This window comes from Anopheles funestus, chromosome 3RL (genome assembly GCF_943734845.2).
Source record: "Anopheles funestus chromosome 3RL, idAnoFuneDA-416_04, whole genome shotgun sequence".
NCBI lineage: Eukaryota > Metazoa > Arthropoda > Insecta > Diptera > Culicidae > Anopheles > Anopheles funestus.
Genome location: NC_064599.1, coordinates 84,318,368 through 84,334,897, shown reverse-complemented (window position 1 = coordinate 84,334,897; position 16,530 = coordinate 84,318,368). Strand labels below are relative to the sequence as shown.

At 39.4% G+C, this 16,530-nt stretch overlaps 1 protein-coding gene across 2 annotated transcripts in view; it reads right to left on the bottom strand.

The window, feature by feature from the left end:
- LOC125768441 (protein folded gastrulation) overlaps nucleotides 1-16,530 on the bottom strand; it is a 65,347-nt gene that overhangs the window by 37,198 nt on the left and 11,619 nt on the right. For both annotated transcript variants that reach the window (XM_049436075.1, XM_049436076.1), the window contains exon 2: nucleotides 14,846-15,920. The gene's annotated coding sequence lies outside the window, so the exon portion shown is untranslated. The remainder of the gene's footprint in view (nucleotides 1-14,845; nucleotides 15,921-16,530) is intronic.

Below are 16,530 nucleotides of genomic sequence, written 5' to 3'. Positions count from 1 at the left end.
TGGATGAGCCAAGCCTATGTGAATATATAGTGAGTGGAATAACCGACGATGAGCATCATCAGTCGATATTATTAGAAGCTCAAAGCATCGAGCGACTAAAGAAAAAGTTGTTGAATTTCGAAAAGGTAACGAAGACTGCAAAGAATAAGACGAAGCGTGAAGAGTTCACAAAAAAGGAAGACAAACTACGACCGAACGAAAAGGCAAACAATAGGCCGATCAAAAAGCAGAATTGTTTCAACTGTGGCGAGACGTCCCACATTTCGTCTGAATGCCCACAAAAGAACGAGGGACCGAAGTGCTTCTCGTGCAATATGTTCGGTCATCGGGCACGCGATTGTAAAAGGGGCAGTACCGGTAGCAAAAGTGGTAAACAAAATGTATCGATGTGCAGCGAACAACAAAGTCATTGTGTGCGCTCCCCGCCAATTCCTGTTAGCCGAGAAGACGAATTTGTGACGAAGCAGTCTACGAAACTAACAGGAAAGAAAACAATGATAACCATGAAGGTAGGAGTAATCGCCATAGAAACACTCTTCGATACCGGTAGTTCCTTAAACCTGATGGCATATCGTACTTACAAGAAAATCGGACAGCCGGGTCTAGACGCTACCACAGTGAAATTTACAGGTTTCGGTGGAACAGAAATCGCGGCACAAGGGGTTTGTACAGTAAATGTGACTATCGAGAACGAACATTACCGGGAAGTGCAGTTCTATGTGGTGACAAACGAAAGCATGCCATTCGAGGCTGTACTAGGAACGGCATCCCTAGAACACTTTGATGTGAGTGTGACCACTAACGGTGTTATGTTGAAAAGGAAAGCTAACAATTACGCAGACGTAGAAACGTCCCCAGGGAACTTTATTTTCAATATTAATGTTGAAAAGGAAGAAGTGGAAGCACCCGTAAAATACAAAGACGCAATTACAGAGTGTATTCGAAATTACAAGCCGAAAGATTGTCCGCATGAAGACAATGAATTGAAAATTCAAGTTAGTGATGAAATCCCGGTGCGTGCGCACCCAAGACGTCTTGCGCCGCTGGAAAGGAAGGCGGTAAAATCGCAGGTAGACGAGTGGCTACGTGATGGTGTGGTGCGTCCATCAAACAGTCCATACGCTAGTGCAGTCGTGGTCGTACCGAAGAAAGACGGGTCGCGTAGAGTGTGTGTGGACTATCGGGAAATTAACCGGAAAATCATACGCGATTCGTATCCCATGCCTATCGTAGAAGATCAAATCGATCAATTAGAAAGCTCTCGAGTGTATTCGACGTTAGACCTAAAAAATTCTTACTTCCATGTGCCGATCGCTGAAGATAGTCGTAAGTACACGTCATTTGTCACCCAAGAAGGACAATATGAGTTCTGCAGAGCTCCATTCGGATTGTGTCTCAGTGGTAGTGCGTTCGGCAGGTTCATAAATTCGGTATTGCGTGAGTTGATTAACGATGGAACCGTATTAGCATTCGTGGATGATATAATAGTGCCAGCGAAGGATGAAGAAGCGGGTTTAAAATCGGTAAAACGGTTGTTGAGCAATGCTGAGAACGCAGGACTGCAATTTAATTGGAAGAAGTGCAGGTTCTTGCAAAGACGTATTGAGTATCTCGGATACACAATATACGAAGGACGCATAGAACCATCGCAGTTGAAAGTAGAGAAGGTGAAGAGATTCCCGATGCCAACTACGACGAAACAATTGCAGCGGTTTTACGGATTGGCGAGTTATTTTCGGAAATTTGTAGTGAATTTTGCGGAAGTGATGCGTCCATTATCGACATTGTTAAGAAAAGACGAAAGATTTGAAGTAACAGATGATGTACAGAAAGCGTTTGATCATATAAAAACAATATTAAGTCAATATCCAGTGCTTCGGATTTTCAAATCAGGGCTTGAAACGGAAATCCATACTGACGCAAGCAAGGAAGCGTTGGCAGGTATTTTAATGCAGCGGGCGGAAGACGACGGAAAGTTCCATCCTTGCTATTATTATAGCCGGTTAACAAATCAGGCAGAAAAGAATTATCATTCTTTTGACTTGGAATCTTTGGCAGTGGTTGAGTCTGTGAAGAAGTTCCGGTGTTACTTGCTTGGACAGCGATTTAAGATAATAACGGACTGCATCGCGTTTAAGCAGTCCTTGGTGAAGAAAAATCCGAACGCGAGAACCAGCAGATGGCTAGATGTGCTAGCTGAATTCGAATACGCGGTGGAACATCGTTCAGCAGACAAGATGCGACACGTGGATGCCTTATCACGAGCGAACGTGATGGCGGTAACATCAGTGGTGTGTGCGCGAATAGCCGCAGCGCAGCGTGCTGATTCGACTATAGCAGAGATAATACGCAGAATCGAACATGAAGGAAGCTATGATGAATTCACGGTAGTGGATGGTGTTCTTTATAAGGGCAGCGCGGGGGCAGAGAAGTTGTACGTACCGAGCGAAATGCAAAGTCAAATAATACGAAGCGCACATGAGCAAGGACATTTCGGTGTAAAGAAGACGAAAGAACGAATCGCAACAGATTATTTTATTCCCAATGTTGATAATAAGATAGCAGAAGTTATAGCGTCGTGCGTGAGATGCATAGTAGGAGATAGAAAGCGGGGTAAGATGGAAGGAGAACTTCAATCCATCCCAAAGGGAAGCGTTCCTTTGGACACATTTCATATTGACCATATGGGACCTATGCCCTCGACTAGGAAGTCCTACAATCATATCTTTACGATAATAGATGCGTTTACCAAGTTTGTTTGGCTATTTCCGGTAAAATCTACAACGGCAGAAGAAGCAATTAAAAAGTTAAAGATAGTTGCAAATACGTTTGGACATCCAAAAAGAATTATATCCGATAGAGGTACGGCGTTCACTTCGAAAGCGTTCGAAAACTATTGTGCGGAAAACAATATAGAATCGCATAAGATTGTAACAGGAGTACCGCGAGGGAATGGGCAAGTCGAACGAATACACGGCGTAATAATTCCGATCTTAACGAAATTATCTGTGGAAAAGTCAGACGAATGGTTTAAGCACGTTGATAGGGTACAAACGGTCATAAACAACAGCTGGCAAAGGGCAATTGGAATGACTCCATTCGAGTTGTTCGTTGGCGTGAAAATGAAAACGAAGGATGATGTTATGTTGGCGCAAATATTGAAAGAAGAAATGCAGAAAATCTTTAATGATGGACGAGATGAATTACGACAGCATGCGCGGCAAAACATTGTTAAGATGCAAGAGGAAAATAGAAAATACTACAATCTTCGTCGTAAGAAAACACGAGTGTACAAGGTGGGTGATTTGGTAGCGTTGCCATTTACCCAATTCAGGACAGGAGGAAAGGTCAAAAAACGATATTTGGGTCCATATGAAATAAAAAGAACACTGCCGAATGATAGATATGAGGTTCGCAAAATAAACGAAGAAGATGAAGGGCCTCTTCTAACGACCACGGCAGGAGATATGTTGAAAAATTGGTCACATTCGGATTGATTATTATCAGGAAAGGCCGTGTGGGAAGAGATAAGGGAAAGAAAGAGAGCGAGTGAAAAATCTAAGCGGACTGTCTGAGAGAGATAGAGAGAGAGAGAGCGCGGAAGGAATATATTAGGAGGCGCGCTGCAGGATTAGCGATTCGCGTATCGACAGTCAGAACGGAACGACCATTGGAAACCATTGTTAATACCTTATAATTGTTTAAATAAATTCAACTTCTTTCCCTACATTTATATGCGAAACACATTTACGCTTAACCACATCATCTATAACAGACTTTTGGGCCTCGTTAAAAGCTCAAATGAATAACTGTATCACTTGTTCTAACGGATGCTCTTGATCGTCGATCCACAGCAGAAAGAAGGAAGCGACGATAAAAGTCGACTGTTTATTCTAAACCACTTTAAAACAGTTACATACAGTGTAGTTTGAATTTACCTCCTACTCTCCGTTTCAGCTCCTTCTCCTACCAAAGATGATGGATTGCGAAATCACATTTATCAACCGTATGTATGTGTACTTGCGGTTAGGTCACTCATAATTTTCTTGTTGAGCGGCAGAACGATGTTGAAAGAAAATAAACTTTATTCCATAGCACCCATGTTGATAACTTGTAATCAAGATCGTTCTGGATGCGACTCAATCCTAGCATAACCCTCAAAGGCATACCATCGCAGAAGAGGTTTGGTTGAACGTTCTGCATTCCGTTCCAGGTTTGTATTGCTTCCTGTCCATCTATTTTCAAATTCATACAACTTCTCAATTACTTCTTCTAATGGTCCCTTCATAATCAACGGGTTTGTAGTGGCACAAAAACCGATCGAGATTACGATCAAATCTCAGTCACAGATCCGCAGGCTCGTTGCCTTTTTCGTTGACTTTTTCGTAGTTCTCACAATCCGTCACTTATTATTTCTCCTCATAATAGCTAACTGTAGTGGATAGACTTGAGCCGTGCGTTTTCTCTATAACTACACAAGCCTGAAACCGGAACTCCGTTAAAGAAACTGTTAAGAAAATAGTGAAGTTGAGCATAATTGAAAAAAGGGGGTTGCCACCCTTATCAAATGGCTCCGGAAAGGCAAGTGCTACTGGAATGGGTGATTTGCAAGAATCGTATACGGGTATCAGCGTCTAGAGCACCTGGCGTGACATAAGCGTCATTCATTTTGACGCAATTTCAACTAGCGTATTAATGGGGTCATTAGCTTCCGACCTATGATTATAGTGTCTCCATAGTATCGAAAGCAGACCTTGCGACGTAAAAGCATTTTTGGTGGAGTTGAAACGAAACGGAGGATTGAAACGATCTCATTAGTTACACAGTTCCCAACGACGACTTCCAGAATAAGTTTGAAGGAACACGAAAGTCAATGATCTCCGTGATGAACTTGGTTGACCGTACCGTTGTTACCTTCCTGCTTCTTTCTTCACGAATTTCACACTGGTTACAGGAGACAAAAGAATGTATCAAAATAGCAAGAGGTAGCAAATCGATCTCGGTCACTCTCACTCATTCGCACTGATAAATCACGCACCAACATGCTGTAGATGTGCGCGATCCTAAAGGAGGATTTTATTGGATCGTAGGTTCATACACAAGAAAGATAACCTCATAACCGGCGCTGATGACCTTAAAGGGAATGGCGCGAAAGTGGCCACTCATTGGAACTGATCTAGCTTACTCGTTTATAAAAAAACATGAACTATGCAATCGCATAATGTGTCTTCCTCATCGGTGCAAGATCCTCGAGATGATGATGCGAGATGAAAGCAAAATTTCATTTAAAAAACACACACATATCGCGCTTGAACGCTCTTGACTTAATTATAATTAATAATAATTTCCAATCAAGCACAACTTGTTATGGAGTACATTTGTTAGGCAGACATCTTCAGTAATTGTATTGTTCGACCATATAGGACGAACTTTAGCAGTGTATTGCCAGTGAAAATTTGTTGCAGTGCTTTTTTTTATTCGCACGCATAATCGTTGGCAATGGAGTTGGAGCGCATAATGTAATTAACTCCTAAATAGTACTATTGAAGGCAGTTATAAATTAAAAGGCTACTATGGCTAATTAGACGACATACATCCTCTCGTTTTGACAGCCTGCATCGATTGGGTGATCTTCGAAGCGTAAGCAGGCGATCGCGTAAAATGTGTACTTAGCGACATAGGATCCTCCCCTTAAACCCTGTCTTGTCCAGAAACAACAGTTGGTTAACCACCGTGCTGAACCAACACATTGTGCAAGTGCCTTAGAATATAAACGCTTCATTAGTAACTCTTGTTCAGTATTTTTCATATGCCATCCTTTTATAAGATATTCAACCTCCCTTTGCGACTTGGCTGGAGCAAGGCCACAGTACTATTTCGTTGAAATTGTGCATTGCATCAGCCTACCTGGAGCGTTGATGGCGGGTTAAAAACCGTTTGGAATAAGTAAGTCTTACGGTTGAATGAATTTGATCGAGTGGACAAAGCATAGCCTGTTTACTTTCCTTTTCTATTCGTTTGGACGCATTTCGGCAAAGATCAACTGTTAGGCATGTTATTGGAGTTAATTATCATGTGACAATTAACTGAAATTAAAGAGTGTTATTACAAAAGATGAATAGTGCTGTATGCTTATGTTTATATATATATAGATATAAGTTTTATTACTATTTTATTATAGTTTTTATGTTACTTTATGCGTGATTTGGCGCTGTTATGTTGTCAAACATTACCTTATCATGTCTTGCCTTGCCTTCGTGTGGAAAATCATGTCGCACGTAATACTTGTATTCTAAAAATAAAATTAACAGCCTTTTTCCCTATATTTTAAACCTGTCATGACATTAGATACTTTTTAAAATACCATCCAGGTTCCCCCTGTTCAGATCAGGAAAGCAACAGCAGTTTCCGCACCTTTGAGATCCGGGCAACACATAAAACATGTCTGTCTTAAGACATAAATCTATAATAACGTTGTCTTCACTCGTTGAAGAAAAAAACAGCATTGAAATCCAACACTTTCCTCAGGGATCGATGAAGATCACAACATCAAGGCCTAACATCCTCACGTGACGTCATCTTGATGGCGAAATGCATCAATGCAACACCGATGCATCCGGGAGCCAGAGCGGTCCGTCTTCTATATCAAGTAACTGTTTCCGTATGTAATCGACATTGCTAAAGCGGGATTTAATGCCAACTCGCGGATCACGTTACCCGCAGAGAAAATCTCGGATATATATGCCCTCGTCGAAAGGCTTGTCTTTCCTCGGGTGTCTGATTCGGTTCGTTTTGTGGCCCTTTCACTCATGTACCTAGAAGGGACTAGCGTTTGCAAATCCGAGATTACAAAAAAAAAAACATTTCTTAACTGTCCCCATACTCCTGTGCATTGTAGTGTATATGACTTCAGTTTTGTTTTTATTTTGTTTAATTTTTTTTTTTTGAAACGTAGGTTTGCAATGCATTACGCCATACATACACACAAAACTAATACAAAATTATAAGGGTGAGAAACATTGACCGAGAAATCAAATACCGTTCGGTCAATACATGTTGATTAGCAAGCATGTCATTTGTGTGTCATTTTCCGTGCTGTTTGAGTGGGATGGTGACTAAGCGAATCCGATCAAAAACGTTAGTACAATTTAGCGTTAATGGCCCTAGTGCTTCGAATTTGTTCTGCCGATTTATCTGATGCTATGAGCGTGGCTTAATCCATGCTAAAATGAATTTTAAAAAGTTTATGTAAAAAAGTAGTATTGATACGATCGTCTCGCTGTCTGCCTTCAGAAAAAACATGGTTCCTGGCAACAAAAAACAGTCATAGGGTCGAAGCTGCTAACGGTAAATCGCGGAATTCTAATGCATGGTGAACCTCTTCTACAGCTCCTCTACTTCCTCTTTTCTCGTATGTCTTGTTGTAGAATTGGGAAAATAAAACACTTAACGATCTTAACGAAATCTTTCCCTTAATACCGCAGACACCTCTAGAAGTGGCACTCTGGTTGGTTCCATTTTGGGATCAATCTTCACCGGTACATTAGACTTCACCGTCAGCACAGACGACAGCAGAGTACAACAAATTTGAGAATCGAACAGGACAAAAGCAAAGTGCGACTTGACAGGCGTAAAGATTGTCTAGGAAGGGAAACCCGTCGACAGGCTTGTGTGCTCTTTTATACGACGCTCTTTAGGAAGTTATTAACCTGGGAAAACGTTCAATGAAAGATTCACTTTTAATTCCATTTGAACAGGCGGCGATACAGATGCTTAAGAAGTCATTACACTTTTGGGAATTTGGAGGTAGTGTGAAGATAATAATAGGTATTAGAGCTGATTTAAATTTAATTTAGCGTAACAGCACGTATGATGGTATTGTTTCAAATGTTTTGAAACTTTCAAAAGTTCTCCCAAACCAATTGTTTGTTTTTCTTTATTTTCGAAATTTATTACACTCATTCAATTGATATAATTTTTAAATTCTACCTCCTTTCACTTTCCTTTCAAGATCGCACACCATTACTGTGTATATTCCCCTTCACGATTTCTTGGGAAAATGTAAGCTTATCTTATGATTCAAGTTACCGACTTCATTACAGTTTATCGGCGGGAAGAGGCAAATGTGCAATGTATTGGTGCTTTATGTTTAAGTGTGACTTTTTTCATTAAACTGATTCATCTTGTTTGTAAACTGTCCCCTCCCTTTATACCATGCTTTATGCAAAGGAAACATTTCAATAACATTTATCAAGCCAGTAATCCATTAGCTCAGCATCCGAATGTTTTGAACTAGAGAAATACGAAACACCCACGAAACACCAAAATGAAACACAAAAAAACAATATAAAACTGGAAGAGAACATCGGATTATGTAACTTGTTTCGAAAAATTACCTCGATCTTGAAAAAAAACCCGACCCGACCCGACACCAGCTTATGCGGTTCCTTTGAACAGTGACATGTTTTTAAGTTGGCACCTTTTTACCTTTAGATTGACGTTGCCATTGACGATGGCCACAGCATCCTACACTAATATAGAGATAGAGCAGAAACATCTGTCTTACTTCATCCTGTGGTAGACTCAAAAGAAGTATTGTAAAATCCCTGCATCTGTAGTAATTGCAATCAGCTGCAACTCTAAACTCTAGATGAAATATTCATTCATTGACAAATGCATCGCTACTCTACACTCTAAAAGCGTGCCTAACCGATTGTCGGTCTAAAGCTAATTGGTGCAACGCATGAACTGGACAGCAATAGCATTTTCTTTCCCTCACGAGTAATGCATGTTTTGTTATGTTTTTGATTGTATTTTGTAACAAACGCGCATGGAAAAAGAGGCCACGTCCTAGTTTACGATGGGCCAACCATACGACGCGAATGTATCTTGTCCAGTTGACACTCTATGCCGCTGGCTGTCGTTATGTAACGAAATATGCAACGGGAATGATAAATTTAAAATAGATTGATTTTAAACCGGACTACCACAATTGATAAAATATTACGTACGTTTTCCAATGTCAGAGATACGGGGATGAGTCAAATATTACGCGCTTCTTACGGAAGAAGGCAATTGAAAAATATGGATTGATCTAGAATAAAACTTAAATTGTAGCGTTATGATAATCTAATAACAATAACTTCTCTATTGCAATAGCTTGTTGCTCAATGTATTTTGAATGATTAGAATGTGAGACTTTCAGTATGTATGGCGTATGTGGGAAGAACTAGACAAAGAAGGTATAGAAAATTAATCCTTCTTCTATCTTGCCTATCCAAATCTATCCTCTATCGTTTTTTTTGCTGTATCAATCAATCATCAGACGCACCCCACAGGAATCCCTCACCTAGTTTTGCTGAAGAGTAACAGAATCCATAGCTGCATGAACGCAAGGTGAAGGTAAATGGTATCGGAAGCCTATAAATCAATCAAAATGTCAATGCACCGTATGTATCGAGAGCTTGCGATACAGTGGTGTTCAGGCTATGAATGGGTGTGTCAAGATGTTGCCTAGAAGTATTGGAAACTATCTACGGTAATGATGATTATCAGACCATGTCCTTCACTTATCCTTCTTAGTTGATATTGTTTGTAAAACATAATGGAAAACTGAGGCAACTTACACGAGAAAATTTATCAAAAATTTAGGTGATGATTAAACAGGTGGATCCACCGCATTCAAATTATCAAGACTAGAAACAAATTATGCATAATTATTACGGAAGTCATGTCGGAATGTCTTGGGCAGATTTTAAAACATTTAAGAACTCTTTCTAGGTTACAACGTTAATCAACTGTAGCAGTTTTACGACTAGTCATTACAGGGAAAAAATAATACAACGAAGCAGCATACCATAAGTTTCTCTGTTTCTTTGCCTAGCACATACCACAACTATCAGCAAAGCGCTCCGTCGTCACGACGGTTCTGGTTCTATCTTCCTGTTATGTTGATAGTACGAGGCATTCATGATGATCTCGAACCATTTCGAACGAAAACCAGAAACGATTGTCAACTTCTCTCCGATATGATCATTACAAATGGGCGTACGTAGAGTATGCCGCCTTGCTACCGGACTGCAGACAATTATGAGTGAGCGTAGCAAACAAACCGGGTACGCACAACAGATGCAAAAATATGCGCATGACATCACACACATCAGCAATACTGGCAGGCAAGCCACATTGGCAAAAGCGAAACTTTTAAACCGAGCATGAAAGCGCATAAATGGGAATTGATAATTGAAGTCTAGCGATCGCATTCGAACCGGTGCTTGATGATAGTTACCATAAATATGGCACTGAGTTCTAGAAAGAGCATTCGTATTTTAACTACCCTACACACTGCAAATGCACCAACATCCCATAAAGGTAAAACAAGGGCAACATACACTGGATATCGACGAATAATCTGTTTTCCAGCCGGTTTTCTGTTATTCGTTTACACTAAAGTGAATCATTTTGTAAATGTAAGAACACGTAGCAACTGATCAAGAAAAATGAAAAATACTACCACGAGAGGATTGGAAACAACGGCATCACGAAGAGGAAAATAGGAAACCAGAAAAGAGGAACCAAAAACGTAATATGCAAAAATAATTCGCGTACTAACACAGAAAACAAACAGTGCATGCGAAAAAAATATGATTAATGAAATAAGGAAGAGCGCGATAAGCGAAAGACTTCGTGCGGAATCGTCGCCCGGTTGTCTTCCCTGACGGTCCACGCCGGTGGTTGTTCGCCATGCGCTCTTTAATGGGTGGTGTCCTTCCGTCCATGAAGTCGGCAAGAGTCAGTCAACAAGATGAACTGCTTGCCGCCAATGTCGTACGGAAAGCGAAGGTAGTAGTTACGATGGAATCATACGGCACTTGCATGAAAGATTCGTTATTTATGATATGTTTGTTTGGCACATGTTTCACCACACAAATGCCGTTGAGCGAAAGACAATGCCACCTCAGAAAATATATATGATAAATTTGCTCATTGTTCTTACAATTTCTTGTGTTATTGAATATTTTTAGTGTCGGAATCATAGCCCGTACACGATGAACGCAGGATGAACTAAAAGAGAATGATATTATTGACATCGTAAACACATTGAGGATTAGCCCTTCCGGAAAAGGAATTAGAAGCTAATTGTATCCAAACTAACAACTTTTACTTTGCATAATGTTTCGAGCCTGTAGGATAATTGTAGGAATGGTTCAAACGTTTCGGCTTAGCCTTAGCATCGTACATTCCGTACGTTAAGCAATATTTGAAACATGTTAATACGACTATGCTGAAAATCTCTTGTGGCAATCCAAAGACGCACCATGCATACAAATCGATTGCTCGGGCTCCAAATCGGGCTCCACAATCAATGACCATAATAGGATGATGTGCAAAACCAAGTTCATCATCTCCAGGAGCTATCGCAAAACGACACCCAAGAGCTTCCTGCAACTTTCAAGGCATATCAAATATTTAGAATCAAATTATTCTCTATCCTGCCATCCCTAGATAATCCATGCATACGGAAATCTTCTCGTCAATAATGCAGCCATATGTCCATCCTTGCAGGAAATACTGCAATCGATGTGCATCGAATTATGTTTAAAAGTTGGATTTGAAAGGGTGGATTGACTTTAAAAAGTTACTTCTCATACACCAAGTCAAAAGCTTGAATAAATAACCAAGCGAAATAAAATATTCTCTGGAAACTCGACAGCCAAACAAACGCAAACCATAAACTTTCTATGCCTCCGGTCCAAGCCACATGAACAAGTTGGCACAAGTACTGGAACTTTTTAACAAGCGATCAAACTATGATCGTTAGCCAAAGTAGGAGTGAAGATATTTGTGGATATTTCCGATGTAAGTGGGATGTAATGTTCTTTAGTATTGCCCTTCTGTTTTGTAGGGAAGTTAGACAGTAACTGCAGTCATTTTACACTCGAGTGTTAGCATCATATAGAAATGAAATAATCGTTAAGTAAGTATAGCGTTGTAACAAAATATAGCTGCCATGTACCCTTGCGCCTAGCTTATCAATGAAGTATAATGAATGTCCATAACCAAACTAAGCACGTTATATTATACTTTGCTACAGGAATGTTTTGGTAAAACATTATCATAAAATGATTCAATCGAACACGATAAGTTAAGCATGGGAATTAAGTTTCAAATAGATTACCCAATACTCATAAACTTTCGGTTACAAAATCCATCTATTGTTGTTTGCTAAATTAAAAAAAACTGATTCCTATTTGTTTTTCATGTTTTAAATAGTTACATTTCCCATTTTTGGATTGCGTTTCTACTTTTATATGTGATTGCGGAGTTAGTTTCATGCAAAAAATGTTGATGTTGAGTTGTTGTTGAAACGGCTTCTAAATTTTGCGCTGTATGCTGTTTGCATTTCCTGCCTTTAATATACACACACTTTTTTATCTAATCTTCACAGTTTTAGTTTCGAAACGTATTAGAAAAGAGATCCACAAGTTTTGTCTGTATGTGCTTGCATTTACAAAAGGAAATGCAATTACATTGATCTATATTTAACTACCACGCGATGTAGAAACTTCTTCATCTGCTGCCATCATGTAATGGTAAGCAATTTTATTCATCTTTTTCCACAATTGTATGCAGCTGGCTTATCGATTCTCAACCGAACGCGGACAATTCTTGTTCAGGTGTCAAACTTCACATACCGTTCTAACTACTTCCTCTTCGGATATGCATCGTAGCAGATTCCATTATTTTTACATATATTTTATAAGTTGAATTTTACTCTTTCTTTCAATCCCGCCGATTTGAATATCTTATTTACCGATCACGTCATGCATATTAATCGAAACCTGTGAGGATGAATTTATTCAATCCTCTCTATTTTGTAACCGACCGTGATTCCCTCTTTTAGAAGCGAGTGGTGGTAGCGCAAACCGAGTATCCTTTGCCTGGTTGGATGTGAACAGGAAAAGCGGTTCACTAACCCCGTGTGATTGCAACCACACGGGGTACGGGTACAGTTATCTATTAACTTGAAATTAGATTAAAATGCATGCATCAATCAACTGGCGTAATTTAATGGGTACAGTCTGGGTAACCCCACGGCATGGCCATGTCGCTCCAATATGGTCGGGAATCGAAGCGTAAGGAATTCATTAGAACACGCCGACATGAGATGATGCTTGACTTTTTCCCAACTCATGCACGCGAGACAGGAATTGTTGGTACGGGGCTAGTAAAAAGTATATACATAAAAATACGACCATCCACACAACCGGAACACTGGGAAATTATCCGTGATGATTAAACTTATGAACACATTTCTCGAATATGATGGTCGCTGGAAGGAAGCTCTTGTCTAGACTCAGATTCAATACGACATGGAAGGACAATTTTACACAATTTTTTTTTTTGATTTCATTTTACTAGAGATAAGATAGGTAACGAGATACTTTTTCTAAAGTTGCCATGGAATAGCGCAATAATCTATGATGCAGTAGGTAGATCCAAAGCAAATGGAAGATTAATCAGGGAAGCATTACGAAAGGGTATTACAAATAATTTCGAGTACATAAATTAATTATTAGAACATAAACCCACATTAAAAAGCTATGAAAAATTTCTGAAAATGTCGAATTTATCTGTAAAATAAATCCATAATATTGTCTAACAATTCCTTCTAGCAACTATCCTTCTAAGTTATACTAGTTTTATATGGATAAAAGTGATAACAATTATAATTACTTTCAAATTCAAAGACAACATAATTCTATAATGAAGAGTATTATTTGACATTTTAAGACAACCTTCCAACTGTTTTGCTATCGTCAACGAAACAATTGCAATCTAGTTATCAATAATCATCACATTTCGCAGTTATTCAATTACTCTTTTTGCACATTTACAACTAGTTTCAACACTCTTCACTCAACTTATACTTTCGACCAATTTGTTTGTTGGTTTGATTTGATTTGTTGATAATATCACTTTTACACTTTTCACAAAATTGCACAAGCTTCGCCGCTGTCAGATGTACTTTTTTTTAGCACACTCAACATTCGCTTCACGCTCAAGTGTTTTCAGCACGACTTACATGCAACAACTGATTTCAACAAATTGAAACCAAAACCCTTCCCCAACTAGTGTATTCACATCGGTTTGGAGGACGCACGTTCGATATGTGCGTATGCGCGTACGTTATTTTTTGTGTATATCGAGTCCTTGTAGATTCGAGCCGGCCAGACATTGTGCACCCTTCTTCACGGCTCATCGATTGCATCTCGATAGAACGCATATAAGGTCTCTCGCGCGAAGAATGGGATCCATTTTCTACACAGCTAATGGGTCACAACAAAGCTGACACATCACGGGTAGCAATCGGCTCCACGCGAATGGGCCCGAAGGTTAGTGGTCGATTACGCACGGAAACTCTGCGATACAACAGCACGGCGCAAAAGTCATGGCAGGAGTTCGCAATACTAATGAGTCAGCCGAACTTATCGAAATGACCATCGATTGGCGACTAGCGATTTGCGACGATGCAACAGTAAGATGAATTGGGGTGATTATCAAATATGGCGGTAAAAATAATCCCTTTCTTCAGTTCATTTAGAGCCATAGCAAACGATGATAATGTTGTATAGGCTAGCAATGTTACTAGTATGTGAAGAAATTGTCCTAAAACAATTATTGGATCATCTGATTTGTAATGTTTTCGATGGCTCAAACAATATTCCTTATGGCCTAAGAGTTTGGCTATACAGCAAGAAACCCATTTAGCCAGACATTGCTCTTAGCAGCAGGTCTTTGATTCAATAGATTTCAAATTATTTAAATACAATTTTAAACTTACCTTTTACATAAAATTTTAATACAGAGTTATTTCTCGATCCAGGCAGCATACACGATAAATGTATTCAACAAGTTCTACAAAACAGTTTGATGGCAATAGCAGCACTTCGAGCGATTTTTAACAGTTCCAATGGAACAGTAATATATACAATTATCACGCACGAACTAAACACTCTGATCACATGAATATTTTCATCGATTCTATCAATCGGCAAACACTCACCACTCCCAAGCAGAGCTGCTCACATCCTTAACATACCATAAAACATACACCGATCTTTTTCATTCACACAATTGCTTTTTCAAGCAATACACATTCACAACACTTTTCAGATCCGGATGTCCGGTGCGTTCTGGTGATGTAGTGTTAAGGAAATATTCTTCACATCCTTCAATCTCGATGATCGTCGAAATCGCGTCTAATTACTAGCAATTCCTTATTTTTCGTTCTCTGTTCGTGGCTCGTTTGGAATCAACCTTTACGCATTCTCCTCTTTCGTAAAGCTTGTCATAGTTACCGATTCTATTTTCTCTCTTTGCTCGTTTTTTTTTTACATTTTCTTCGCAGTTGGCTCTTGTTCCGCTTGCCGTTTGTTCTTTTTTTTCACCGTTTGCTTTAACATTATTTATTTTCCACCCTTAACTCGTGCCGATGTGTTTTCTTTTTCCTTTAAATATTGTGATTTATGGATCAGATTCCAACATTCACGTGGCTTATTCCCCATGGTGTCCGTTCGAAATACCCATCATTATGTCTAGTGGATGCTCGAATGCAGGACCGCCAGTGGTGCTCCGATTGTGCTGGAGGTCATCGACTATCATCCTCATTCAGTACAGTTCCAGGAGGTCATTGTCGTATGCTGCTCAGCTTTTCTTTTGTTACACACGATTGCTTTGATTTGTTTTGTTTGTGTCAAACTTGACACTGAATCGATCGGATCTTTCTAGGTCGTTTGTTTGTTTCTCCAAACACTACACGTGTGATCGTATATATTAAGCAGTCGCGTAGTTAATTAACTGGGCAAAGATCAGTTGCTACTCCTCAAGAGTTTCCACACTACCACGATTTAGGGGTTCTGAAACACAGAAGATGATAGAAGAAAGTATGTAAGTAATATAGAATAAATATTCACGTTTCAGCAGCTAAAAGTTTCAAATTTGAAGACATCGGTAGTCAGCAATAGTTACAGCTGCGTCGAGGGATAATGGAATACATCATCCGGAACGTAAATGAAAAATCGAAATTCGAAGCGAAATGAGTTTACAAGATGCTCAACTAAGATGATTGGATGATCAGAAGCGCGTTACAGAGAAATGAGTTTCAATGCAATGTCTAACACATAGAAAACTGGCTTTGATGTTCGATTATTTGCAGCGCTAAATCAACAGTGGCATATAATCTATCCATTTCGACGCACTACGCAGGACTATGTAAACCGCTCGCGGTTCAGTGACTTTCATTAACGTTCACCAGTAGCAACAACTCTTGCAGTAAACGTCGCGTGACAGTGAGTATACATGATACTGATGTTACATTACCACCCAGTTAGAGTTTTAGGACGTAAAAACAAATCTAGTAAGACGATGAACATACATATTTTATACATATTTTGAGTGATGACGGAGATGAGCTTATAGATATCTGAAAGTTTTCTTTTCATTTTGTTGTTGCTTCATTTAATCTAT